A 13177-nucleotide genomic window follows, 5' to 3' on the forward strand; every position below is an offset into this window, starting at 1 on the left:
AAAAAAAAATGGAAAATTTATTAGGGGGAAAGTAAGAAAAAAAGACGCATTTATGCTTTAACATTTTTTATTAATAATGTGTTATAGAATAAGAAGGACAAGGAAAAAATGTTTAATTGAAATCATGTTACTCTTGTAACATTTTCACACACCTTAAAAAACCATTAGGATTGAAAACTTTGTCCGTCTTCTATTTTTGACGAATCTGCTGATGTAGGCACAAGATCGTTTTAAAATGTTTTCCGGACTGTAGTGCCTTCCGGAGAAGATGAGAAGACGGAGGATTTGCAGAAAGGTAAGATTTACAAACTTTATTTTAAAAGGAAAAACATGGTGGATACCCATAATGTAAAGTAAAATATGAGGGAAGAGTTTACATATGAAACGGGGTTAGTATTGGTGTTATGCACAGTTTTCGCGATTGAAAAAAAAAAATACAGGCTATTGTTTGCATTTCCAAAATAGGATTGGCTAATAAAATAAAAAGGAAAAGAAAGTAATGTAAGGAATTTTCGTGCTTAAGGAAGTCAAGTTTAGAAAGTAGTGGTTTAGGAGTGCTTGTTGTTTAGCCTTCGTGGTTAAGGCAGTCGTGGTTTAGGCAGTAGTGGTTTAGTCATACAACCACTTCCCACAGCAGGTGAGGGGTTCAAAGCAGCTCGCCTCATTTCCTCCCGAGCAAGATTGAGAGGATGTGTGGTCCGGAGATGCTTGTACATAGATGTAATAGATGTAATATGTGACATCATCAGCAGTGCATTGTGGGCGCGCAAGTTATAGTTAGCAGAACTAACTATAACGGAGGAATTTCTATGGTTTTGTACTAGTGAAATGTCCAGATAACTATAACACCCCTGAAACCTATGTTTTTTTCTGTGAATTTCTAAGGTTTCTTAAATGCTAATTTCTAACTATAACGTCTCTGAAACCTATGTTTTTTCAGTGAATTTCAAAGCTTTTTTAAATGCTAATTTCTAACTATAACTATAACGTCTCTGAAACCTATGGTTTTTTCAGTGAATATATATATATACACTATTTCCATGTTCAACTAGAGAAGCACTCTGCTGTCATTGGGAGGTCGCTGTTTGTTGGAGTCTCAGCCCAGCTGTTTCCTGTTTTCCCTCTGCAAGGAGGAATGTCCAAGACTGGAATCTGAACACATTCACCCACAGGTAATTGGGCATGAGATCATCCATTAAGGGATGTTTGCAGATCACCTGCCCTAGGTAACTAGGTTAGGGAGTGCATAGTATGAGTACACTATACACCCTACGTATATACCAGCATATATATACTGTTTTAGCACAGTGTTCTATTGCTAATCACTTTCATCTGCTTATGTCTCTTAATCATTGCAGCACATATATTTTACACAAGAATCACAATGGTTCAATAAATATTAAAATGCCTTGTGTAACTCTCTGGGCATGCACGAGTGACTGAGCAAAAATGTTCTAGGTCTGTTACCACGATTCTTTGGGGAGTCAGGTTTGTCATTTTCTGTGGTTGCCCAATTCATTTGTTACCTTCTTAGGTTGAGGGTAACTTATGGTGGCACTGTGAGCTAGCAGGACTATAGGCTTATATATCTTGAGGGGGTGCATAGAATCAGTCTGGCACCATCCCAATGTTTATGTTGTTGAACAAACGCAATGCTCCTACTTAGAAAGTAGAAACCGTCTGACATGACGGTGACAACATTGGTAGGTTGGGTTCTTATTTAATGGCTCACCTGAGTAGTTCTCTTTTCTATACCCTGAGACCCCTTCTGACTGACCTCCTAACCAGAGACATCAGTGGTGGTAGGGACATTCCTCCTCACAGCTAGGTATGTAACCCCTATGTATTGGTTGTAGGTTCTTTCTGACCGCCTAACCAGAGACATCTGCGGTGGTAGGGACGATCCTCCTCACAGCTGAGTATGCAACCCCTGTAGGTTGTTCAAGTTTGAAAGTTCCAAAGGATTATCCTATTGTGTTACCCTCGCTGAATTACATTTTTCTATTATGTCAGATACAGACACATGTGACATTGCTAAGAACTGCAGACATGTGGTTACTTAGAAATTGCAACAACAAGGTCTCACACTTACGGGTGGCGATGTGATCTTTGTGGTTGAGGCCCATGAAGCTTATAGGACATGGGTATTCTAATCATGGGCTACACTTCCAGCAGCAGACGACGCAACAAGGCTGTTTCACAACTACACACCAGCTGAAGTTCCAATTAAGTGCACACCATATGAAGAAAAAGAAATACCATTGACATACCAAGAACACAGAAATTGGTTTGAAGGCGCCCTACCATGCACAACAGAAGACATTCGACTGGGTCCCCTTAGTAATGAGGAAGCAACATGGCCAGTCTTAGCCAGTTACACACCACATCCTGATGTCGATGATTTGACAACTGTACAATTCCGTAGATTGTTTAAAAATGTACTAAGAATATACAGATGCCTGACACAGTTCGTTAACTGAACATTAGCAATAAACCCTGTGAGTATTGCTCAAGCTGCACAACCACAATTGGCTACACCGGGCATCAGCCCACAAACACTAAATGCAGTCATAGGTAAGGTTCCCATCAGATGGGAGGAGATTCTATTCTGAATTTTACAAAAAACAAGTCAGCTTGAAGCAGTGTTACCCCAAACGGGTCCTCAGGAAAAACACAGGATTTAACAATATGCTTGCCAATGGGGATGGCTCCCTCTGAGGCATATTTCACCACTTGTGGAACAGTTTTTGCTGCAGTATATACCATAACTCATGGTACCCTTTCATTAGCTGTTTTGCCAGATGTGCCTAAACAGATCCAGAATGAGTACAGGGCAGCACCTTCCCTGGATTTGAGGATGAAACTGATGGGAATCTTTGCTGTAGTATCCACTATCATGTTAAGTAACAATAAAATGGGAGCAGCAGCATTGGCTATACACTAGCGTCTAAGTGATTTGGCACCTGGACAACATGAGCACAAATTACCTTAAATTATAAAGGAGACCTTTGCAAAATTAGGTAAGGATAATTTGAGAGCCAAACCTGGCAAGCCACAAACAAAGAGTAATTCTGAAAAGGGTAACTCAAACCAAGCACCAGAGTCTTCTGCAAAGAAGAAGTGGGATATTGAGAAAAATAAAGATAAAATTAGATCACAAGGTGGGTCTCCTCAACAGGGAGCCACTGAGATGTGCTACGACTTGCCAAACCATGATAACATTAAACAGCCTGACAGGTATCAGGATATTGATACACGTTCCTCTTGTTCCTTTTAGGGTCATTCAAAAAACGCTCAGAGAGAGGTGGACATTCAGAGCGCAGATCAAAGAAGTACATGAAACCAAAGAAGGACTCACAATGCTCATCTGACTACAGAATTAAACAGGAAGTTTAACCAGAAACATCCAAATCCCAATTCAACAAGAAGGTAGCTGGACTTAAGGTCAAGCCTTCTGTGGCTATTGAGAACTCTACTTCTGAACAGGGAGTGGGCACTGACCATGCTGGACAGTGTAGACACACAAAGATTTTTCAGTCAGTACAAGCTGACATGCTAGCTTCAAAACACTTACACACATGTGTAAACACAACTAACCTGGTGATCTGTTCAGGGTATTCCTATGTTACATTCAATGAAGGTGACCTTGTACTGATTGAATATAAATCACATTTCTACACTAATGCTGAAATGCGTTTTGTTAAAAAAAAAACAATGCTGACTGCAGCATAGACTGCTATGGTGAGGGAGAGATCACTGGCTCAGGGTGTCAGTGCAACAGCTGCATGTGTTCTAGGGACCCCCCACTTAAACTGTGTTTTGATGCTAAGGTTTGCCTCCTGCACTTGAGGTAGCAAAAATGTGATTCTTTCACAAAGGAAATTGACAGCATCTTCTAATATAGAAAGGGGTGGAGACTTATTATTCCCTTGATAGGTGTTGACACAAGGGTTATCTTTTCGAAATGGGTTGCGAACAATAGTTGCAAAAAATTGTTTTTCTCGCAGCCCCTTAAGAAATTAGGGCAATAAGGATTTTGTTTGTTTGAGTGACAGAAGATATTGTTTGAATGTTTTTGTATGATAAATGTATATGTGTATGTATATAATATATATTTTTTGTATCACTTTATTGTATGTATATGTAGACATTTTGTGTTTTGTTGACAAATATAAACACAGAGACAAAACATCTGGATCACGGACCGTTGTGAGTGCTTTTCTAATAAGATATATGTGGGCACATGCATCAAGCTAGGCAATTACGATTCCTTAATAGCGATTATTAAGGAATCGCTATTAAGGAATCGCAATTGCCTATGCATGTAGGTTTTGCAAAAATATTTGCGATTCCTACACATTCCTTAATTGCGAATCCCAAATTGTGATTCGCAATTAAGGAATGCCTTCCCATTAATTCCTATGGGCCTCTAGGCCCATAAGAATGAATGGGAAGCCATTCGCAATTTGCGAGTACCAAATAGGTACTCGCAAATTGCAAATGCATTTTGTAGGGTGCCAGGGGGCCTTAAAGGCCACCCTTCTGCACCCCCAAATTTAGCATGTATGCTAATGTGGCGCACACATATGCCCTAAGGGCATATGTGTGCGCCATATGGCACTTTGAAAAATTCACTTTTGTGCATTTTTCAACGTATTTGCAAATTACCATTAACTTGCAGTTGATGGCAATTAGCGTTTCCTAAATGTGAAGTCGCATTTAGGAAAGGCTTTGATGCATCCCACATAGGGAATCACAATTTGCGATTCCCTGAAAGCATTCGCAATTTAGGTAATCGCAAAATTTGCGATTGCCTATATTGCGAATGGGTTTTGGGTTTGATGCATCGTAAATGGCATTTTTCCGGCCGCAAGTGGCCCGATTCTGCGAATTGGCCCGTTTGCGTCCGGTAAAATGCATGATGCATGTGCCGGAAGGTTTGATGAGAATATTTTTCACTTGAGGGACTAATTAAGGTTTCCTTCAGTTTTAGAAATTCTTATTATTTGTGATTGATTCCACCGCATCAAGTTCAGTTTTTGCTGTTGATATTGCCCAGATGCGTGTGAAGTATTAGGGCAAACCCCACCTTTTTTGTAATAATCATGTACTTGAGGTGGCACAATCTGTTGTGGGAAAATACATTTGCCCCATTCAGCACGATGGTGGTTGCAGTGCCCCACCCACTTGTGAGAATGGGGTTCTGTATATGCTATACCATCATGCATAAATGTAAAGGTTGCCCACTGTTGGTCAAAAACATACTTTCTCTCCCAGGGCAGCCATTTTTGGTGTGGCCCAGGCTGAGATCAGTAGCCTCACCCTAAGGGAGCTGCTCATTATTCTTTGGATTCCTGTGGAGCAGGAGCTCTGAGTTTGCTCATGATTGGGAGCAGGTTCCAGAGCAGGCCACGGGGATTTAACCATTGCGCTGCTATGTACCTTGATTCCAGAGTGTCCCAAGCTGCAGCCGGCACCTACTGCAGTCTGAATCCAATTCCATTTGCTTCAGTGCTGGAGAGTGCAGATGCTTTTGGCAAACTCCTGATTACAGAGAAGGCTCTGAGTGGTAAACCCTGGTTAAGGCATGCGCTCTGTGTTTTTTAAAGCTGAAAGACGCGCCCTTTCCTTGCTAGGTTTAAGTTATTTATTTGTGTTGTATTTCTTTATTGATAACAAAGCTATGCAGCAAATGTACAGTATATAGCAGAGTACACACTTGCGATGGATAAGGAGAAGGAGGGAGGGGAGGGAAGAGGCGACAGAAGGGCGCAATTGCACAGTGCTATTAGTTCAGATAACAACCAAAAATAATACATCTCCCTACAGCAAACGTTGGTAGAACAGCTTTCCCCATAGACAGAGAGCATGGACAGTCAACAGCAGGGGTAAGGAAGGCGCTCTAGACATTGGGTTGGTGTAGACGAAAAGGGAAGGAGAGAGGTTGTAAACAAGGAATGAGGGGTGTCCCACGCCAGCATCCTTTCGTACTCCCACAATACAGGGGGGAAAGGTGACCATGGCAGCACACGTGTAAGGGAGGGGCGGGAGATGGCGGGAGCCCTCTGCATGGGATAGGAGCCAATGTGTGTCTGAATGGCTGAGAGTGGATGGGGGGGCAGAGGCAATAGGAGACAGGAGAGAGGAGGAGAAATTGGGGAGAGAAGGGAGAGAGAGAGATCTGGGGTAGAAAAATGAGCGGGAGCCAGTAGACAGGAAGGGAGGGGACAGTGGAGAAGAGAGAGGGGAGAGGGCAGTAGGTTAGGGGCTCCTGGCAAGTCACCAGAGAAAGCTCTCACGGCCTATGGACATGTAAACACAGTTTCTTGGGGCTCTAGAGGTGTGCTGGTGAAGTTTTCATGTGTTGCTCCTCAAGAAACCCACATCGGTCTAAACACATCCGACTGATCTTGCAGGTTGTAGATGACCCTTTCGTGAATCGCTGTCTGGATCAATGCAACCATCCAGTCCTCTTGTGATGGAGGTTCAGGGAACCCCAATTGATGGAGGATGCAGATTGTGGCTGTTGCCAGCACAGTGTGGAGAAGCTGGAACTGTGGGCGGCATATCTCTGATGTGTCGCTGGTGTTGTGGAGGAGGATCAAGGGGGGAGTGAGGGAGAGTTACAAGAACATGGTTGTCCCCCAGGATGTTTCAGATTGTCATACAAACTGGATGGATAGAGGGGCATTTGCATAGGACGTTGGTTATGTGACAGCATGTAGCCAATAGGTTTAAGTTTAAGAACAGTGCTTACTTGAGCAGGGTATCAGTACAAAGCGCAAATCTTAGTTAATGTCATTATTTGTGAGTAGCCTTGTAACGCTTAGTGTTGTTTCAGTTATAGCATTAAGATATAAGCCTCAGGCTCAGGTTTTGAGCTGCTCATCTCGGTGAAACAATTTTTGAGCAACATAAGTTAGCTGAGTACAATAAGCAGTCTCACGGTGACTTTAACTGTGTGTGTGTGTGTTCTTTGCTGGGTATTACAACCAGCAGTTTTGCAATGTCTGTGACGTATTCTGAGGTATGAGCTGTAACATATCTGCTGTTAACCCGTGTGCTGTACTGGAGACAAGTTTTTTTTGCCTATGCTAGAAAGGCATTATCTGATACGATCTATATTTATGATTGCTGATTATGTGTTTGTTAGACCTGGCACGTTAGCGTGGGTCTCCCTTCCATTTTTCCTGTTGCCTCATGTGTTTTCGCTGGTGTTAGATGCTTTGGGCACTGTGCCACTGCTGTTCAGTGCCACAGTGCAAGTGCTCCCTATTGTAAATTGATGTATGAATTAGTGATTCCATGATTGGTTGGTTTGGGTTACCTGTCAGACCCTGGTACAGTGCACCAGGAGTGCCCAGGGCTGGTAATCCAAACCCTGCTGGTGGGCTTGCAGCACTGGTTGTGCCACCCACAGAAGCAGCCTATAAAAGTGTGTAAGGCCTGCCATTGCTGAGCCTGCGTGCAGTCTGGTACTGTCATGCTGACAGGGCAAGTGCACACACTTGCCAGTCCCTAAACCTTCCCTTTTCATCATATTAGACACCCCTATGGTAGGCCCAAGGGCAGGGTGCATTGTAAGTATAAGGTAGGACATGCCCTGGTGTGTGTGGCATGTTCTAATAGTGAATTACAGCCATTTTCGTGTTTCACTATTGCAAGGCTACCTGTTCTCCACAGGCCAGAATGGGCAGCTTGATTATTACACCTTATTATCCTAACTGACTCAGGGAACATGGTAGAAATTCGAATTTACTATGCCTGAACTCAGAATGATAAAATACATATTTTAGTGAAGTTGGTTTTAATATTCTGTGTTTGAAAATACCACTTTTAGAAATTAGGTATTTTCTTGTCTAACCATTCAAACCTCTGCTAGGCTGTGTATTCCTTGTCTGGAGTTTGTGTGACAGGGCTGGGGGATTCCAGGAGACAGGGTGAGTCAGCCCAATGGTGAATAGAGAGATCTGCATCTAGATGTGAGGGAGGAGCTGCACCTGGGACCTAAATAGGGCTGTACCTTCCCTCCACAATGCTGGCTCCACCTCCTGTGGTGCGTCTGATGTCTCTGTCCTGCACTCTGAAAGGACAGAAGGAGTCATGTAAACAAAGTGCTCCAGGACTGACCAGAACTGGTTTGGACTAGGCAAAGGCCTCTCTGCCTTCAGAGAACAAAGAGAAACTGGGTATAAATATTGGGACCCAAATCCAAGAACTTTAGATCACTTTGGCAACAAGAAGAAACCTTTGCTGCGGAGTGGAACCGGAAGAAACTGAGGAGAGACTATCCCTAAGCTGAAGTGCTCCTTGGGGGATTGGCCTGCAGTGGTTGCCTGACTGCCAAAGAAAGGAGAAAGGACTTTGTGTGCATTTTCATTCAACTTGTGAAGGATCTCCAAGGGCTTGGAAACGAGCTTGCCTCCTGCTGAAGTCTCAGGGACAAAAGACTTCAATGACCAGCTCCCCAAGAGTACTTTGGAAGTGCCTGCATCTGCATTTGGGCCTTCTGAGGGACTGCGTGCCGCAAGGAGCTGGAAGCGCGACTCAAGAAGAAAAGTGTGTCGCTGTCGCAGCCGCTGCCGTTGCATCACTGAACAAGGGTGTCGCCGCTATAGCTATTGCATTGCACGCATCACGAGAAGTGTCCCGCAACACCGAAGAAGAGTGTCACCGTCGCATCACTGAACAAGGGTGTCGCCGCTGTAGCTGTCGCATTGCACCGCATCACGAGAAGCATCTCGCAAGCGTGTCACTGCCGCAGCCACTGCCGTCGCATCACTGAACAAGGGTGTCGCCGCTGGAGCTGTCACATTGCACCGCATCACAAGAAGCACCTCGCATCCACGGAGAAGCGTGCCGCCGTCGTCGCATCACTGAACAAGGGTGTTGCCGCTGCAACTGTCGCATCGAGCAGAAGCGTCTCGCATCGTTGGAGAAGAGTGTCGCCTCCAAAGCCGCTGTTGTCGCATCACTGGACAAGGGTGTCGAAGCTGCAGCTGACGCATCCAGCCGAGACATCTCGCAACATCGGAGAAGCGTGTCACATCAACAAGAAGACGCCATCTTTGTTTCTTTGCACCATATCTTCAACTCATCACCGCCTTTGAGTGTAAGGACCTAACGCACCACCTTCCCTGCAACACTTTTGTTGCCCTGCATGTTGCATCTTAAGGTAGATTGACTCAAACTGTCGCATTTAAGATCTAAAGAGAACTAAGCCAATTCCACCATTTTGAAGTAACAGTATTGTGGATTTTTGTCGTTTATGGTCTTGTGTTAAATCTATATAAAGAATACTTATTTTTTATATAAAACTTGTGTGGTGTCCATCTGTAGTGTTGTCACTTGATTACTGAATGTGTTAACAAATGCTTTACACACGGCCTCTGAGATAAGCCTGTCTGCTTGTGCCAAGCTACCAAGGGGGTGAGCAGGGGTTATTTTAGGAGTGTACCCCCTTACCCTGACTAGAGGCAAGGGTCCCTATTTTGTCACAAGTACCTACCTGTGCCAACTAGAGACCCCCAAATCTAACAGTGTTTATCTACTAACCATGTTCTTTTCCAATCTCCTTCCCACACCCTTCCCCCGCCTGACCACTCTAATCCTCAGTCCTATTATAGCTACTGTGGTGGAGGTGGGCTTTATTCTCATAGAGCAGATCCGGTGTAAACTGGCTGCTGTGACACAGGGTAAACAAATAATTGTCATGACCCTGGTTGTCACAAGAGCAAGCATTCTGAATGCAAAACACTACATCCACAAAGGATACAGTGGGCTCACTCACCACAACTGATGTATACTACAGATTTCACTCTACACTACAAACACAAGCTTTTCTGAAAAATGAACATGAATCTCCTCTGCCTAATGTCATGCCTCTAGATCAGTTCAATTACATCAAATATAATGATGGTTCTGCCCACACTGCCACAGGGACAAAGCACCAACATTCAGCAGTGTGCGCTGCCGTAAAGGGGCACATACAGGATAGAGAATTTCATCCTGAAAAGACTTACACACAGTCACTTGGTGATTGCACTGCATAGTTGGTTGAATTTAGGGCTCTAAACTGGCACTAGAGAATATGGACTCACTCACGAAAGGGCAACTAGGCGAAAGGAGAAAGGAGAAAGGGTGGAGTTGAAAGAGGACAATGCTTCACAATCCTCCTAAGATATCCAAAGTTATCGGAGTTCAGCAGCTGTCTGAGCAGCATAGTGCAGGAATACCGGCGGTGGCAATACCTTGACATATGTTGGACTACAGGATGGCACTGGGCAATAACCCAACAATAGGGTAACCTTGATTCATTGAGCATGTCCCAGGTGAGAGCCTTATGCCTCACGTATGTGCACAGAATGCATGCTTAGGTAGTCAGGGATACACACTCAGACCTGACGAAGGCCCTAGATGGGCTCTTGGTTTGGTCCAAAACATGTGGGAAACGAAAAATCAAGGTCAGTTGAGAAACTAAAGCTCATTTAAAACACTGAATATGTTTTTATCGATACCCACTGTACCCTACCATTGAAGAGTAATCCTTTTGGGTATATGACAAGGTGTTTTTACTTTTTAACTCTCTTTCTCCTGATTGGATCGCTGCATTATCCAGAGAGACATTATATAAGTACTCCCATCCTATTTGTTGAATCCGTCCTGTTGGTATCACCCTACAAGGGTGTGGATAGGCGCCAATGATGAAGCATGTCACAGTTCAGTTAGTGAGACGTTTACTCCAATATCTTTGTATACCTTGGTAGGATATTGAAGTGGTGTCCTCATTGGGCTCTGCTCTTTCTCCTTTTGCCTAGTTACCCTTTTGTGAGTAAGTAATTACTTGGGATATTGGAACTGAGTATGTTTTCTCTCGCTCTCTCCATGTAAGAACACTAGAGAATATGGATTCTGTATTTCCCACGTTGATAGTATGTGATTACTGTGTACAGTCCTTTAATGAGTATTTACACTACTGCAGCCAGAATAGATTCAGAGATTCTAAAGGATGCACAAGATGCTTTAGGAAAATGTAGCTAAGCAGGAAGAGTGCTTGCCACTGACTCATGTTATACAACCTTGAGTCACCAAATTGTGGGCGTACACGTTGCAGGAATTCCCAACTGTTGAAGCAGCAAAAGCAATAGTGTAAGCTGCTGCAGTCACTGCAATTACTCATTCAAGTACGAGAAGAGATGGAGACATAATGACAGCTGTCAATGCTGAATGCAATGACACCCTTCTGCTGGAAGACTTTCCACTCATGTACGCCTACAAATTAGATGCACAAAATGTACCATTTACTTACATTCTTGGCGTGGGGGATAGAGTAATTCCAAATTTAGACCGCAGGTTAGAATAAATTCGAGCTGCACACGAGGGTTTAGCATCTGCACACACAGGGATTGCTGCTATAATTTCACTACTGCAGCAACTCTACTGATGGCCACGTCTCTATAAACAGACCAAGGACTTTGTCCTTAAATGCAACATCTTCCAATAGTTGAAGGGCTCCAGCATGGTACATGCACTACAGACACCTCTGCTCATTTATAACAAGCTGCTTGCTAGCGTTTATCTAGACCATTGCGGCCCCTTGTCATCAGATGAGCCTTACAAGTACATCTTGGTAGCAGTGGAATTCTGCTCTTGATTCCCATGGGTCTGTTCACAAAGGTTGGCTGACATCCAAATTGTAATAAAAGACCTGCAAGTCTTCATCAGGACATACGCAGTTGGCACATTCCATTCCGACCACAGTCCAGCATTTGCCTCCAGGGCTTACAAAGATGCCATGGGAAATTAGTGTGTGAACCTGCGGTATTCCTCCCTAAAGCAGTCTCTAACAGCAAGGGTTTTGGGTAGGCCTGGGCAAAAATTTCGTTCCGTTCGCGGAAATTGCGATAATTTGACATTTTTGCGTTCCGCGGAGAGCGCGAAAATGTCAAAAATTCCGGTTTCCGCAGCTTGGCGATAATTTGTTTCTTGCTCGCGCTGTAAAATGATACATTCTCGCGCGCGCGCGATCGCCTTACCTGAATCCCTGCGTTCGCCGACAAGTTTTCTTGATCCGGTCGCGTTCTCCATGAGATGTTGTATTGTTTTTAGCCATTTGCGCTGTCTCGCGACAGTTCGCGCCCGCAGTGACGTCATGCGTCGCGCGATCACGTCTTTCTTCTCGCGATCATGCACCGCGAGAACAACTCAAAACAAGATGGCCGCGCCCGCAAGCAACCACATGGGTAAGTTGGCGACCCGCAACCATGCAGAAAATCTCGCGAACATGCCGGAAAAAAACTTCCGCATCTTTGCGATATTTCTGCTTGTTTGCGATAATTTTACACATTCTCGCGATAATTTGCGAAGGTTAATTCCGCAAATTCCGCCCACCCCTAGTTTTGGGCTCAGGTTGCAGTTGGGTCCATCACCTATATGGGGTCCAGAGAGTGTAGAATAAACTGCCTAGAAAATACCTGGGTGGAATCTTTATGACAACCTGTTTGGGGTTAAAATATGGGTCCCAGAAATTATTAGTCCTGGGACAGTGGCAGCTGAAACACCATTTGATATAAACAAACATTTGGCTGTTTTACAGGAACTGAATGGTTGTCTGGATGAACAAAGCAATGTCCAAGTAAAGCGCACCACCACTGGTGAAGTGAAGGAAGTGCCAGCAGCTCACGGTTGGATCCCAAAGATTAGGGATCTCGTCAGGGAGAAAATAGTGGACAGAAAAGAATTTGGGCCATCCTACAGAGTTCCAGTACCTGTCCTGGCCTTTGAAGGTAGCAGAACTGTACTTCTTCCACCTCTTGCTGACTGCAGAAACAAGAGATTTGTCTCCATTGATTTGATCAAACCACACTATGTGGCTGATTCTCAACTGTAGGCTGAGTGGGACCCTGGTTAGGTACCTGCCTCCTCTCATTGCCATTTGCCATGAAGAAAATTCCAATGGAAGCTTTAATCACTGATGAAGCCTCCTCTTCCCAGTGGGGGATAACTGAAACCAACAATGAATTATCACTTGAATGAATAAATGGTCTTGTAAAGCACAGCAAATGCCCGGAGGCGACTTGGCGCTATACGACTTCATGGATGATGAACTCAGATTTGATCTATCCTAATTTGGTTGATTGAAAAAGCCATGTTTTTAGGAGTTTTCTAAAAGCAGGAA

This window comes from Triturus cristatus, chromosome 7, assembly GCF_964204655.1.
Source record: "Triturus cristatus chromosome 7, aTriCri1.1, whole genome shotgun sequence".
NCBI lineage: Eukaryota > Metazoa > Chordata > Amphibia > Caudata > Salamandridae > Triturus > Triturus cristatus.